The sequence below is a fragment of the Hemiscyllium ocellatum genome, chromosome 12, assembly GCF_020745735.1.
Source record: "Hemiscyllium ocellatum isolate sHemOce1 chromosome 12, sHemOce1.pat.X.cur, whole genome shotgun sequence".
Lineage (NCBI taxonomy): Eukaryota > Metazoa > Chordata > Chondrichthyes > Orectolobiformes > Hemiscylliidae > Hemiscyllium > Hemiscyllium ocellatum.
Genome location: NC_083412.1, coordinates 50326078 through 50343753, shown reverse-complemented (window position 1 = coordinate 50343753; position 17676 = coordinate 50326078).

Genomic DNA, 17676 nt, shown 5'->3' with positions numbered 1-17676 from the left:
CAGAATTGAGCATTTGAACCATTGCCAAGGAGCTGGTGAACACCTCCTGATAAGTGTGAAAGCCTTTGAATGTATGACTGGTGAAAGACAACCAAATACATATGAATTGCAGACTGTAAAGAAAAATGTTGAGCCTCATGAATTCAACATAGCTATAGAAAGATATGTATGATTCATAAGGATGTGAACCTGCTTTTGTAATTCAGTATGGGTCTTTACTGTAAAAAGATAATATTAACCCATTGTTATGGACCATAGAGACCAGAACAAACAGCTTAAATATTTTTGTTTCATTTTCAGTTTTTATTCTTGTAGGGTTTGTGGCTGTTGCTGGCCAGGCCAACATTTATTGTCTATAACTGACTGCACTTGAGAAGCTGATGGATGAGATGCCTTCTTGAACTGCAGAGGTCCATTGCTGTTAGAGAGAGAGCTTCTTGATAATGGCTCAATTGCAGTGAAAAAAGTGCTTCCAAATCAGGATGGTGTGTAGTTTAGGGAAACTTGTAAGTGATGGTTTTCCCATACATCTATTGCCCTGTCCTTCTTGGTGGTAGAGTACTGAGGAAAGCTCACTTGACCTGAAATGTTAACTCTGATTTCTCTCCACAGATGCTGCCAGACCAGCAGAGCTTCTCCAGCAATTTCTGTTTTTCTTTCTGATTTATGATATCTACTGTTCTTTCGGTTTTAACAGTTATTTAACAGTTATTTAACAGTTATTTATATGGATAATCCAGTTCAGTTTCTAGTTAATGGTAGCCTTCACAAATTTGATGGTGAATGATTCAATGATGGTAATGCCATTGAATTTCAAGAGATGATGGTTAGATTCTCTGTTTTTGGAGATGGTCATTGCTTGACACTTGTGTGGTACAACACAACTTGTCACTTGTCAGCACAAACTACAATTCTGTTTAGGTCATGGACATGAAGAGTCATGCAAACATCAGAGACCATCTCCCCTCTCTGAGCCTTGATATCAAGGGTATTCATTCTTCCATCATCTCTGGGGATCAGCTCTTTATATCATTGGTCAAAACATGGACAAAATTATTGAGATAGTAGCTGAATGGCCTTGGCAGAAGCCAAACTGGTTGCCAGTAAGTAGATTATTACTTTGCAAGGAGGAGAAAGTGAGGACTGCAGATGCTGGAGATCAGAGTTAAGAGTAGAGTGCTGGAAAAGCACAGCAGGTTAGGCAGCATCCAAGGAGCAGGAAAATTGATGTTTCGAGCATAAGCCCTACGTCAGGAATAAGACGCTTGGGTGGAGAAGGGGTGGTCGGGGGGGGAGCTGTGAGATGAGTCGGTTGGGACTGAGGGGAAGGTAACTGGGAATGATGGTAGGGGAGAAAGTGATAGGTCAATTGGAAGGTGGAGTGGATAATTGGGAAAGACAGGTCAAGAGGATAGTACCAAGGTAATAGATCCAGGAAGAGGGTGGAACAGATAGATGGGAAAGATGATGAAAGAGGACGGTGCTGAGTTGGAGACTTGGAACTGGGATAATGTGGAGAGAGAGGAAATGAGGAAACTGATGAAATCTACATTGATACCATGTGGTTGCAGAGTCCCAAGGTGGAAGATGAGGCTTGGGTGATGAGGATTTGGTGATGGAGGAGGCCCAGGACCTGCATGTCCTTGGTGAGTGGGAGGGGGAGTTGAAGTGTTCAGCCACAGGGCGGTGGGATTGTTTGGTGCAAGTGTCCCAAGGGCAATGCAGGACCTGGGCCTCCTCCATCGCCAAACCATTACCATGCAATGCCTGGAGGAAGAACACCTCATGTTCTGCCTTGAGGCCCTGCAACCACACAGCATTAATGTGGATTTCAACAGTTTACTCATTTTCCCTCGCCCCACATTATCCCAGTCCCAAGTCTCCAACTCAGCACCGTCCTCTTTCATCATCGTTTCCATCTATCTGCTCCACCCTCTTCCTGGATCTATTACCTTCTCCCCCACCTTTGTCTACCTACCACATTCCAGTTACCTCCCCCCTCCCATTTATTTCTCAGCCACCCACCCCATAAGCCTCTTACTGATGAAGGGTTTATGCCCAAAAATGTTGATTCACTTGCTCCTCCAGAAGCTGCCTGACTTGCTGTGCTTTTCCAGCACCACACTCTTGACTTATTACTTTGCAAGTATAGCTCAACAGCCAATGACCTCTTTCATCACTTTGATAATCTAAAGTAGCCTGATAGAGGGCTAATTAGCTGTGTTAGATTTGTTTTGCTTTATATACATAGGCATATCTGGCAGTTTTCTACATGTGGCAACTTCTGGACTGCAAGTGTACCTTTTTTTCTTGAAATCTGCACCTAATCCATCACTGACACCTCCCTTCCCTTGCTCGACATCTCTATTTCCATTTATGGGGAAAGACTAGCTGTGAGTGTCCATTATAAACTCACTGATTCCCACAGTTACCTTGACTATGCATCCTCACACCCTCCTTCCTGTAAAGACTATTTCATTCTCTCAGTCTTTCTTTCTGTCTGTCACATCTGTTCTGATAGTGCCAGCTTCTATAAGGGGTCCTCTGAAGAGTCCACCTTCTTCCTCAAACAAGGATTCTCCACCATCATGGTTGACAATCCCCTCATCTCCCGTACTTTGGCCCTCATCATGTCTCTTCCCTCTCAATAGGGTCCTCCTGGTCCTCACTTATCTTTCCACTAGCATCCACATCTATAGGATGATTAGTCATCATTTCCACAACCTTCAGCGAGATGCCACCACTAGGCATACATTCCTTCTTTTCACTTATCAGTGTTCCTCAGGAATCAATCTCTCTAGTACACCCTAGTCCACTCCCAATACCTCCTCACACCCACATGGGTGTAATTGCAAAAGGTGGAACACCTACCCATTTATTTCCTTCCTCCTCACTATCCAAGGCCCCAGACATACTTTTCAGGTGGAGTAATCATTTAGCTGCACTTCACTCAATGCAGTCAACTGCATTAGTTGCTCCTAATGTGGTGTCCTCTACAATGAGGAGACAAAATGCAGACTGGGTGACCATGTTGCCAAACACCTATGTTCTGTCTGCAAAATGACCCGGAGCTTCTCGTTGCCTGCCATTTCAATACACTATTGTTTTCTCTGGTCAACATCTCCATTTCAAGCTTGCTGCCGTGCTCCAGTAAAGCTCAGCGCCAACTGGAAGGAGAGGATCTCATTTTCCACTTGGTCACTCTGCAGCCTTTTGAACTCAATTTCAAGTTCAATAATTTTACAGCCTGAGTACCTTCTCCCATTTACTTACCACAAACCTCACGCACCAGGCCTTGCCATTACATGGACTGCTTCCACAATCAACCCATTGTCTTCCAATAGTGTCCCCATTAGCAGATCTTGATTCTCCCAGGCTGATCATTACCTATTCCTATGTCTACCCAACTGTTATTCTGTTTCGCTAAGCTCCATTTCCAACCACCAATTTCTCTTCCCTCCACCTCCCCATCCTATCTTCAGCAGATGTATCAATCTTTTCCTCACTATCATCATTTCTGAAGAATGGTCACTGGACCCAAAATGTTGACTCCACTTTCACTCCACAGATGTTGCCAGTCTTGTACAGTTTTTCCAGAAATTTCTTAAGTATGTCAATATCTTATGCTTTGTTAATGAGTTACACTTTATTTATTTTGTGTGCAAATTTTGAGGTAGTAGTTTTGATTCATAAGTCTCTAAATCATTCATGTAAATGAGGAACAATAATGATCCTGTCCGAAAATAAGGGCGACATGGTGGTGAGCACTGCTGCCTCACAGCGCCAGAGACCTGGGTTCAATTCCCACCTCGGGCAACTGTCTGTGTGGAGTTTGCACATTCTCCCCATGTCTGCATGGGTTTCCTCCGGGTGCTCTGGTTTCCTCCCACAGTTCAAAGATGTACAGGTTAAGTGAATTGGCCACACTAAATTGCCGTAGTGTTAGATGAAGGGGTAAATGTAGGGGAATAGGTCTGGGTGGGTTGCTCTTCGGAGGGTTGGTGTGGACTTGTTGGGCCGAAGGACCTGTTTCCACACTGTAAGTAATCTAATCTAAGATAATCCAATGGTGACCTTCATGAAACATTTAAATCTTGACTTTTGGCATTCTAAAAATCTACATAAAGTTCCACTCAGCTGATTTGCAACCAGCTGGCTCTCCATTCTACTAAATGTCTTTGACTGCTCATGTTCTGTATTTAGTTTTTAGTTTACTATGTTGTATTCTATTGAGACCTTCTGGAAATCTGAAGACATCACGTTTAGTTACCTTTTCCACTACTTCAAAGTAGCTATTATGGGGGGGACATTGGACATGACTTCACCTTTTGAAGTCTAAACTGACTACTCTTTTATGTATTCATTTTCAATTTGTTTTGCTGTTACATTTTAATAAAATTCCATTACCTTCACTGCTTACGTTAATCGAGTCGGTCTATGTTCACAAAACCTGTTCTAACTGTTCTGAGAACTATGTGGATCATGTTAGAACTATCCACTAGAAATCACTGACTAGCCACAGGCTAGACAAGGGTGACATTATATAAACATCTGTTTATTTCAAGGCTCTTCACTTCGTACTGTAAATTCAGATCACATGCTAGACACAAATAAGTAAATATTTCAAATATATATCTACTTGACAAACACATGTCATTATCAGAGTGAAACCATTTCACTTTTTTGTTCAGAATTTTGACTAAAATCTTTGACACATGGTACATTTTTAGTGTAGGATCTAGGCCATAATATGCTTGGGTGTTGCTCTGAGCCCTTCAGAGTGATTGCTGATATTGAGTCCCATTGGCGAGATCTGTCCCTGTTTTCCATTCAGATCACAATTGGACATGTTTGCCCTTTGCTGTGATAAATATTGTTGCATATGTTCTGGATAGGTATTTTTTCAGCCAAGTTGAAGTAGTCATTTTAATTACGCTCGCTGGTCATGATGGCAGTCCTCTAGCCATCCAACATTGGTTGTGTTTTCACAATGTGAAGGTTCAATGTTTTCTTTCATGTCACACACTATTTTTAGCAAATAGCCAACAAGATGTTATTAAGGAAGTTTTTTTTAGCAAAATCAGTTGTACATTCTGTTTATCTGACTATTTTATCAATAAATGCAAAATAAGATTGAGTTGCACATTCTCTCTTTGAAAAGGAGTACTGAGATTCTGAACCCAATGATAAGGTTGATTATTTACAGTGTTATCACCATTAGCTGTATGTGATTAATATATTGAACTACCTTGGAGTAAGTTGTTGCTTCATTTGGGAGTTGAATTCTTCACCAGTCCCAATTTAGAGTGAAAAATTGTGTGCATTTTTCGTGTTAGTGAATCTAATTAAGACCAATTTTTGCATTTTCACCTTGATCAGCACTTCTACTTGTAAATTATTTTAGTTTGATTGAAGTTAATTAAATAATAATGCAGAAAAGGCACTTTACAGGATAAGAAATATTGGCAGCATTTTGCATAGGTGCTGATAGTTTTATCTGGTTTGCACACTGTCCAGGACTCTGCTATCAACCTGAATGACTGATGAGAACATGTCTACTACTTTGGGATGAACAATTTGCCCATTTCTTTGAAATATAGTTCAAGGTTTATGACTATCCACAAATAAAGTTGTGACGTATAGTACGGCTAGGAAAAAAGAGGAAATTGCAATGAATGCAACTCTGTGAGCTCTATAGCAACCATGACCATGTGTTTTCTACTGGGTTTGGTTGGCTTTTCAGGGTCACTCCAACTGGTCATGAAACTTAGTAGATGATGCACACACTTGGAGCCACAGCATAAAGATGTCTTTTGACATTGCTATTTCCAAAAGGTGCTGTCTTCAGTTGCACAAACATGATTACTCCGAATCCAGCTTCACCTTACATAAATAGAAAAATGTATTAAAGGAAGAATTTGGATTTCAATAGTAAATTTTATGTTTCAGGGGAGATTACAGCATATTGGTAACATCACTCTATCAGTAATCCAGAGGGCCAGTAACTGTTATGTGACATGGGTTCAAGATGTGAAATTTGAATTTAATTTAAAAAAACTGAAAAAAAAATTTGATCATAGTGTCAAATAAACACTATTTATTGACTACCACAAAAATCTGATGAGATTCGTAATGTCCTTCAGGAAAGGAACCCTGCCATCATTATGCGGTCTGGCGTACCTATGACTCCAAACTCTCAGCAATGCATGGTTAGCTCTTAACTGCCCTCTGATTAATTGGAGTTGGACATTGAATGCAGGCCTAGCCAGCAACGTGCAAATCCTGTGAATAATTTACTTTTTGAAAAAAACAACATATAGTTTGTTCCAAAACACATGACATGAAAAAACCTACTTTGTAAATGCACAAATTGTTCAACATCTCCACCACTGTTGTCATAATTCTTGTCCTGTGAGACTTCTGCCATTGAAGCAATTCCTCACAGTTGTGAAAATCTGGTTAGGTGACTATAGAGGGATTCCTACAATCCTCATCAATCTTTCAAATTATTTTGAATCATCTTATTTAGACATGCTATGATCTACCTCTGGGACAGGTGAGACCTGAACCCAGATCTTCTAGCCAGGAGGTTGGCACACAAGATGTCCGTACAATCTTGAATGATGGCACCAATTATCCAGTATGTTTGAGAGTGCCACATGGAGGCTTGTGTCAAGCCAAAACTGCACTGAAACCAGGGTTTGGAAGTTTGGATTTAATTATGTTTCAGTCAGGATGTATGCAGAACACTTCTTCAAATGACAATCGAGAAAGGCATCAACATGGAGGAGCTAATGAAGTTCATTCACTGGTGCACAAGCTGGAGGAATTGACCATGTGATGGGACTTACTACAACACAGTATCTTTACTTTCTAGGTGGAGTGCCCTGTGGAGGTCAAGCTCTGATAGATTTTTGTTTTCATCAGCCTTATCAGAGATGTTATGATAGACCTCTGGAACAGGTGGGACTTGAAACCCAAACCTCATAGCTCGGAGGTGGTGACACTACCACCATGTCACAAGCGTATCACCAACTGTCAATTGAGGAAAGCCAATTAAGGCAGTATCAATAGATAATTGTAAAATTCTTCAGCCGAGTTTTCACCTAGCTCTTTTTGACATGTCTTGGGACAGTGATGAAGTCTTTCTATTTGTATTCTGCAGCTCTGAGAAAAGAAAAACTCTTCATTGAAGCTGATGACTTTCAGATGTGTCCCATTAATCAACTAATTTTCTCCAGTTTACTCACTAACAGGCTAATCATCTCACTGTCTGTAAAAATCAGCACTTGCAAAGCTACTTTCCCCAAAAAATCTGCACGCATGTTTATTCATTCATGGAGGCTTTGCTGACTGGACTAGCATTTATTGCCCATCCCTAATTACCCAGGACAAGATGATGGTGAGCTACCTTGTTGAACTGCTGCAATATATTTGGCAGGAAGTAGAATCATGGGATCCTTAGTGTGTAAGCAGGCCATTCTGCTGCTCCAAAGAACATCCCACTCAGATCCATCTCCATCCCCATCACCGTACCTTATCTTTGTAACCCTGCACTTCCCATGGCTAATCTACCAAGCCTGCACATTCCTGGATACTATGGACAATTTAGCATGGCCAATCCACCTACCCTGCACAGTGGGAGGAAACTAGAGCACCTGGAGGAAACCCAGACGGACATGGGGAGAATGTGCAAACTCCACACAGTCACCCAAGGCTGGAATCAAATCCAGATCTTCAACACAGTGAGGCAGCAGTACTAGCCACTGAACCGCCCCGATGTATACCTACACCTACACCTATACACAAATCTATTCTTAGTTACCATCAGTTCTGAAGAAGGGTCACTGGATCCAAAACATTAACTCTGCTTTTTCTACACAGCTTCTGCAGGCCTGCGAGTTTTCCCAGCAATATCTGTTTATGTTTTTGATTTACCACATATGCACTTCTTTGGTTGTTTGGGGATTAATATTTAATTAGAAATATTATGTGCTGGTGGCTTATAATTTTTGCCTGTAGGTAGAGTCTGATTATTTGTAATAAATAATTCTTGTTTGGGACTGAAACCTGATCTATGCTTTCTATTAACCTGAGTCTGAAGGTCAGGTACATTTTGGAACCTTGCATACTTCAGAAAATGTTTGCCTTTTGTCTTGACTCCAGGAAGAGTGGAGCTGAATTTCCAATGTGTAATGCCGGTTTCGCCTATACTTCAATTATCTTACAAGCAATCACATCGTTGTTGGCAGGCAAAAATAATTTTGTAAATTGGCCATGAGTCCATGGTCTATTCAACTTCATGTTTCCAGTAAAAGCTACATCTATAAACTCCCCTCAACTCCCTGGATTTTTAAAACAGCTTTTTCTCAATTCAGTCTACAGTTTAAAAAAAAACACAGTCCTTCTAGAAACCAGCCTTATGCAACAGTGTTTTGGTGTAATGTGAAACATGGAGGAATTCTAGCACCTGCTTGATTCGGGCACACAACAAATTGAGGGCAATGCTACAGAGCAGCTCTAAAAAAGTGACTAATAATCAGAATTGTTCATTTCAGTTATTAATACATTGGCATTCTTTCTGAACAAAATAGACATTTTGGCTTCCAAATAATTGAGAATTTAACACCATGTGTGCAAATAATTCCATGGACCTTGACATTGCTGGGCAGGTCACTCTCCAAATGCTGAAACTGGAAAATGTATTTTCTGCTACCCATTTAGGCCCGATGAAGAGGAACTCCTATGCTGATGTATTAACAACCTAGAGAAATTGTTGTCCTGAGTTGTCCTGGTTTCAAAACGTGTTCAGAACTGCAGTTATGCAGGACTTGAAGTTGGCTGGTGTTAATGTGAAACATGCACTGTATCCACTTCAGCACTTTACTTTCTGAATCCTCGGACATGTTGAGTTTTGTTCTAAATTAAAGTTTCAACATGTGCTGTTTAGAAGGGAATGGAGATTTATTTCTGTCTTTACTGTAGCATGCTTTTGCATCTTTCCTGGTAACGCTGGTTATACATGTAGTTCTCTTATAATATCGTATTTGCATTCCATTGAAACCTAGCTTGACAGAAAATCACTTAATATAAATAAATGGGGCCTATGGGAGAAGTGGGGTTAGGGTATACTGGCAACAAATATCACTGGCACATGATTGCTCAAAAATCACCCAAAAGTCTAACGCAAAGTAAAGCACAACCTGCATGAAGTTTGAAATCATTTTTATTAATGAAATAAAAGTAAATTTAACACAGTACATTTAAAAAGTGTAAAAAATTGCTCTCAGTACAGTACTTTTCACAGAAAGTAGTTCTGTTGGCAGCTGACATTGGCACATGTGCAAAACAACACAAAGACCGGCACTGATATTGTGCATGCGCAGAATGGCACAGAGACTTTGGTGCAGACATATGCTGCACGTGCAGAACAGCACGAAGCCCAGTGCTGACATTTTGCATGCGCAGAACAGCACAGAGACTTCAGTGCGGACATATGCTGCATGTGGAGAACAGCGCGAAGACCGCTGTTGACATCACGCGTGTGTGCAAACTTTGGCACGGACATCGGCCCATGCACAGATGGAGGCACATGAACCAATCCCTGCTGGAATCCCGCTATTGCGAACAGAGGTAAATGTTCTCGAAAATGCTGTTCCATAATACTTCAGCGACATTATAGCCAAAATGCGTACTATCCAAGAACTACCTGTGTTCTATTTATTGAAAGCTTATGATTGCAAGACCACTGTACCATTTACAGGACTTCACATTTATTGATTCATATTTATGTATGATTGTACACATGTTATATACATATTTAAACCTGCAGTTTATGTGCTACACTTACCAATCCAGCATTCCTGTGTGAAACCGTACCAACAGACAACACAAGACAGATGAAGTAACAACACTATGAACTAACTCCCAAATATTTACTTTTTGCTTTGTGTGGGGTAAATTACCATCACTGTTCCACACTTATTCACTTTGTGTTCTATGTAAACCATGCAGAGATTTGAAATGATGGCCTTTTTAAAATCAATAAATAAATTGTGCAGGAGGAGCTTGGTTGTTTCCTGCTGTAGTTTTCTATAACTGGCCAGGAATGTTTCTGGGATGTTCGCTTCACTCATTTGATTTTTTAAAGTATCTCTTTTAGTATGCCATGTTTATTAACTGGTTGCTGTAACAGCAGAACATTATTCATTATGTAGGCTGATGCAGGGAGGAATGCTTTTATATTACCTAATAAAATACAAGATACGGTTTATGTTCAATTTACTCATCTTCATTACTTTGTTCAATAACTGTGCATGTACTTTGCTGCCCAGATTGGTAAATTCCTCCAAGCATAATGTCAATACACCTCGAGCTTTCAACCCACAGACTCTCAAAGATCGCCTGTTAACTATTGCATGCTCCGTTGAAAGAATGTGGCCTGTGAAGCTTATTTTCCTGCATAAATTTACACGCCAAAATGTTCAGTCTTTGCATCTGCATGAATACCTCATCTCAGTGATTATAGCTATTTTGTGAATCATAGACTGGTCATCTTACTGACTGCTAGTAACTGTGGAATGTTCACGCTGAACTATGATGTTCAACGACCTCATCAGGATTGTACATCTGACTTTCTTTCCATTTCATTCACAGGTCTTATTTTTGGCTACTGCGTGCCTGTTGAGCTTAAGAACTGCTGGAGATATGAGAATAGAATGCATTTGTAGTTCTTTTGATGCAGTATTGACCCATTTATTTTAAACAGGATAATGTCATTATTAAAGTAGTGAACAAAGTAATTTGATATTTAAGAAAATAGTGAAATTGTCTCAATGAAATTCTGACAATAGAATGGCAACATAGAAAGGTGACATTTAATCAGGGTAACCTCAACAGAAACCTGTAACCCATATTAGGAAATTGGTGATTATATCACCTTGACCTTGGGAGAATTGTCATTTTACACTTTTGGAGTCAAGATTGTTTTCAGGATCATAATTAGGAGGTCGCAGGGTTTGCAATCCCATTATTATTTATTTTGTCCACTTTCCCAGATGGAGAATAAAAAGTACCTATTACATGGCAGAAAGGCATTTTATTGTTTAGAGGTATGCATGTGCTTTTCCCATTTAAAAGAAAAAGTGCTGTAATTACTGGCATACACTTGATTCAGTCATTTACCTGACTGAATTCTTACGCTGTCATGGGTGAGAATGTGAGAAATAGAATGCCACGGAAGAAAAAGTAGAAAAACTAGAAGTGCTAGCAATGCGAGGTACAGTCTCTTATTACTACAATAAATCTCACGAACCCCCTCGGTGTGGATTTGTTGCCATCTCAAATATTTTGATCTCCTGGTGCTCCTTCATTCCTGAATTTCTACATGGTGTTTATTCACTGGCTACAGGTACTGATTTTTGGGAACAATCTGTTGGATTCTCTGTGCCTTACTGTTTAGCTTCTAGTCAATGTGGACAGCCTGAGATGATTGCTCAATGATTATTTGTGGCTGGCTAGATAAAAGTATTTGCTAACTAGTTGTGTCCAATGATTTATGGCTTGTTGGTTTCTGGTAAGTAAAGTTCATTGTTGAATGCTGAAGTTTGTCTGTTAGTTCTTGCTAGTTACAGACTGGCAGCTTGATTGGTTCTTCTAGCCAACTAGATCAGCTGCTGACCAACTAAACAAACTTGCCAACAGTGGAATTTAATTTGTGTGCTTTTGTGGTCCAATGTGGTTTTGTGCATGAAATAATATGCACAATATTTTAAAATCTGCATATGAATAGAGGTCCCAAAAATGTTGGAAGTTGCGCTATACATTGTGTAAGACTTATTTTATTCCTTCCTTTATTCTCTATTGGATCATGCAATTACTTTAGGAGGACAGTACAGCACTCCCACAGCTTCTACAGCTCACAGGTACTGACTTCTCTCTGAATCTTTCCTCCTCATCCCATTTCCTCCCCCTGCTGGTTGTCTTCTGTGGGTGGGAATACTATCTCCATTTCATGTACCCTTTCACCTATCTTCCGTATTGTACCCCAACCTTGTCTGCTTCCTTTCATCTTTTACTTGCCCTTGATCTTATTGTTGAGAACTATGGATGTGAAATTGGCTGCCTGAGCTTTTCTGTTCCCTCATCTACTCCAACCTATCTTCCTGTTCTCTCATATCAAACCTGCCGATGAGTGTGACACAGTTGTTGTCCAGTATATTTCTACATTTTCTAAGATCTCCTGGACTAAGAACTCACCATTGAATATCAAGCTATTGTTGCCAGGACTGTCACTGACCTCATATACCCTTCCCAGTGTACCACTTCACAGTTCCCTTTTACAGCTCACTTCTACCTCCTTCCCAAAATGCACAACAGAACTGCTGTAGCAGACCTGTTATTCTAGCTTGTTCCTGCCCCACCAAACGTAATATTTTCTATTCAGCATCTTTTTTTTCTCCTCATGTCCAATCTCTTTCCATCCATTTTTGGGATTCTTCCAATGCTCCAAAATTTCCGCTAGCCTAGCCAGAGCTACCTGTTCTTTGCCATGGATGTGCAAATCCTCTCCAACTCCATTCCCCATTAGGACAGTCTATGGGACCACTGTTTCTTCATTAAAAGGAGGCCTCAACAGTCCCCACCTGCCAATACCATCCTCCATCTGATTGTGGACATTCTCGATTCTAACACTTGCTTTGCTATGTCTTACTATCCCCAAGTAAAAGATGTGGTAGATAACTGAATGGGTCCCAGCTGTGCCTGTCTCTTTGTTCCTTGTTACAATCCTACTTGGATCCCACTCCCACAACTCTTCCTGCAGCACATCAATAGCTGCATCAGTGTTCTCCTTTTGTAATGGGAAAAAGATCATAACTATTGCTTTCAATTTGCATTGTGCTTTTACCTTCACCCAGGTGCATCTTTCAGACATCATATCCATTTCTGAAAATAGGATGTCTTTTTTAAAAATTATTTATGCATTCCTATGATGTGGGCATTGCTGGCTGGGCCAGCATTCATTGCCCGTATTTAGTTTCCCTTGAGAAGGTTTTTCAACTTCACCAACACATTCCACTCTGACCTTAAATTCACCTGGATGATCTCTGACACCTCCCTCCCCTTCCTGGACCTCTCCATCTCCATTAATGACGACCGACTTGCCACTGACATTTTTTTACAAACCACCAACTCCCACAGCTACCTGGATTACAACTCTTCCCACCCTACCTCCTGAAAAAATGCCATCCCGTATTCCCAATTCCTCTGCCTCCACCGTATCAGCTCCCAGGAGGACCAATTTTACCACAGAACACACAAGATGGCCTCCTTCTTTCAAGATCACAATTTCCCTTCCCACGTGGTTAAAGATGCCTTCCAATGCATCTCATCCACATTCCGCCCCTCTGCCCTCAAACCCCACCCCTCCAATTGTAACAAGGACAGAACCATCCTGGTCCTCACCTTCTATCCTACCAACCTTGGCATAAACTGTATCATCTGCCGACATTTCTGCCACCTCCAAACGGACCCCACTACCAGAGATATATTTCCCTCCCCACCCTTTTCTGCCTTCCGCAAAGACCGTTCCCTCCGTGACTACCTGGTCAGATCCATGTCCCCCAACATCCCACCCACCTGTCCTGGCACCCTCCCCTGCTACTGCAGGAATTGCAAAACCTGCGCCCACACCTCCTCCCTCACCACCATCCAAGGCTCCAAACCAGCCTTCCACATTCAAAGTTTTACCTGCACATCCACCAATATAATTTATTGTATCCGTTGCTCCCGATGCAGTCTCCTCTACATTGGGGACATTGGGCGCCTCCTCACAGAGCACTTTAGGGAACATCTCCAGGACACCTGCACCAATCAACCCCACCGCCCCATGGCCCAACATTTTAACTCCCCCTCCCACTCGGCAGAGGACATGCAGGTCCTGGGCCTCCTCCACTGCCACTCCCTTAAGACCTGACGCCTGGAGGAAGAATGCCTCATCTTCCACTTCAGAACACTTCAACCCCAGGGCATCAATGTAGACTTCACCAGTTTCCCCGTTTCCCCTCTCCCCACCTTACCCCAGTTCCAACCTTCCAGCTCCACACTGTCCTCATGATCTGTCCTACCTGCCAATCTCCCGCTAACCGCGCCACTCTCCCCTCTGACCTATCATCTTCATCCCCACCTCCATCCACCCATTATACTCTTTGCTACCTTACCCCACCCTCCTCTCTGACTGATCACCTCCATCACCACATTGTACTCTTTGCTACTTTCTCCCCAGCCCCAACCAACCCTCATTTATCTCTCCACCCTGGAGGCTCCCTGCCTCTATTCCTGATGGAGGGTTTTTGCCCAAAACATTGATTTTCCTGCTTCCCGAATGCTGCCTGACCTGCTGTGCTTTTCCAGTTCCACTCTAATCTAGACTCTGGGTTCCAACATCTACAGTCCTCACTTTTGCCTTGAAAAGGTTCTAGTCAGCTGCCTTCTTGAACCGCTGCAGTCCACTTTCTGTGGGATGGCTCACAATGGCCTTAGAGAGGAAATTCCAGGATTTTGACACAGTGGCAGTGAAGATCTGGTGATATATATCCAAGTCAGGATGGTAAGTGGCTTGGAGGGGAACTTGCAGGTAGTGGTGTTCCCATACATCTGCTGCCCTTGTCATTCTAGATGGAAGTGGTCATGGGTTTGGAAGGTGCTGTCTGAGGTTCTTTGGTGAATTTCTGTAGTGCATCTTGTATATAGTGCATACTGCTGCTACTGAGCATGGTGGAGGGAATGGATACTTGTGGATGTAATGTCAATCAAGTGAGCTGCTTGGTCTTGGAGGTACAGTCATCTAAGTAAGTGGGGAGTATTCTATCACACTCTTGAGTTGTGCCTTGTCGATGGTGGACAAAAGCTGGGGAGTCAGGAGGTGAGTAACTTGCTGCAGTACTCCTAACCTCTTACCTGCTCCTATAGCCAACGTATTTATGTGGTGAGGCTAGTTGAGTTTCTGGTCAATGATAACTCCCAGGATGTTGGTGGTGGGGGAATTCAGTGATGGTAACATCATTGAATTTCAAGGGGTGGTGGTTAGATTGTCGCTTATTGGTGATGGCTATAACCTGGCATTTGTATGGTGTGAATGTTACTTGCCATTTGTCAACTCAAACCTGCATATTGTCCAGATAATGTTGCATTTGGACATGGACTGCTTCAGTATCTAATGGTGCTGAACATTGTGCATTTATCAGTGAACATCCCCACTTTTGACCTTATGATAGAGGGAAGGTCATTGATGAAACAGCAGAAGATGTCTAATATAACACTGAATCCCACTATCATCTTGACTACACTTTCTCATACCCTTTGCCAAAGTGATTCCATTTTATTCTCCCAATTTTTCTCTTCCTATTGCATCTGTTGCAGTGATGCCAATTCTATAATGTGCTTCTAACCTATCAACCTTATATGTTAGTTCACATAATATCACACAATGCATCAAACATCTCTTTTCTCTCCAATACTTGCTTTGTGTAACAAAGTCGATTCTTAACATTGTTTCAGTAACACCTTTTGTCAAATGAATGTTGTGCCTTAGAGACTGATTAACAATGTATCATTCTATGGGTAAATATATCTTATGGGCGGCACGGTGGTTAGCCCTGCTACCTCACAGTGCAGGAGACCTGGGTTCAATTCCCACCTCAGGCGATCTCTGTGTGTTGTTTGCACATTCTCCGTGTGCTCCGGTTTCCTCCCACAATCCAAAAATGTGCAGGTTTGGTGAATTGGCCATGCTAAATTGTCCGTAGTATTAGGTGAAGGGGTAAATGTAGGGGTGGGTGGATGATGGGTCAGTGTGGACTTGTTGGGCCAAAGGGCCTGTTTCCACACTGTAAGTAATCTAACCTTATTGCTGCTTTATAAGATTATCTTCCAGAATATTCAATATACACCCACATGTATTGATTCTGCAAGTGTCAGTGTTTCAGCAGGTAAGATGCTTTTAACTATTCTTTTTTTTATTTCTATGTTTTGATTTCCCAGACCAATGGATTGGCATTTTATTACTCATTCACACCAAGAATATGATGAAATCTAATATACCTAGAATGTCCATCTGGAGACTTGACAGTTCTGCAGGTCTGGTCAGCATTGTTTCCATGCTGTAATGTGAGATCTACTTGTGACTGAGCAGGAACCAGCTTTAGCAAACATAATTCAGTGCAGGGACTGATAAGCATAGATATCCTTCTTGGATCCCTGCAGATCCTGACTCCAGTTTCATGTGATCTAATATCACCATGACCTAGCTTCTTTCACACATGCTCAGTAACTATACTTAAAGGTACAACTCTCTATTTTTCATACACTCAGTTTGCAACTGTAATGAAAGAAGATAGCTATTTTATGAACAATATTTCTGTGAAAACATCAGTTGTTGGGCAGAAATTAAGTTAGGCTGCTGGTCAGTAAAATCGAAATGAAACTAATCCAGAAAATGCATTGGCACTTTATACATTGTGAAATCTGGGTGAATGTAATAATCAGTTTAACTCAGATAACTTTCAAAGAGATCCTTCAGCTTCTTTACTACTCTGGTGATTGCCTTTTATCATGTTCATAGGTAGCAGGGTTTCAGTTCCAGAAATTGACAACATAAAACCTGGTCATTGAGCTAGAGAAATTAGAAGCTCGAGGTAATCCTGATGCCAGAAACAATAACATTAATTCAGCATCGAGGGAGATAACCAGTCAGAATGTACACCACCTGAAAACAATAGCCCCTTAGCTAAAAGTAATCCCTTGTACATGCATTGTCAGAAAATATTAAGCCTTCCTACATAACTTCCTTTATTATCAGATTAATTGTGAGGAGCTAAAGTACAGGATATCATCAGAAGAATTCACTATTTTAAGTGTGAACTTGAGCATCTTTTAAAAAAGTTCCTGCAAATAATAAATGGTTAGATAAATGCAAAGAATTAAAATGGAAAAATTACTCTAATACTGTAGTTAAACAAGAGAGAGTTGGAATACTCAGAACTTGGATCATGTTTGAACAATATTTCTCCCATACGTATAGTTAAAATAATCAGATGTAATAAATGAATGAATATTTGCAGTGTTCACCATAATGGAAACTTTTATGAGGATTTGCAGTTTACATAACAAACAAGTTAAGAAAAAGAAATCAGAAAGCTGAGATTTTAGAGGTGTACATAAATGTGCACATTTTAAATTTGAACAATGTCATTGATTATTACTGCTCAAATTACATGATACTACCTGTATGAAATAAAATAATAGATACATCCAAGACAAAGTAGTCTGTTTGTTTGACATTCTATTCACCATCCTAAGCATTCACTTCCTCCAGTGCTGGTGTACAGTGGCAATGATGTACAATGGCACCAGTGTACCCTTCTATTGCATTGCAGCAATTGACTTCGGGTCTAGATTTATAATCTCTACCACCTAGAAGGACAAAGCTTCAATGTCAATGAAATATTGCAGTCTACAAGTTCTTCCCCAAGTGGCACATTATCCTGATTTTAATCTATATCATACTTTCTTTCAATGCATAACTGGGTCAATCACAGGAACTCCCTCCTAACTTTGAGTGCATCAAAGTAGATGGACTGCAGTAGGCACCTACATCCAGATGGCCTCAACATTGAA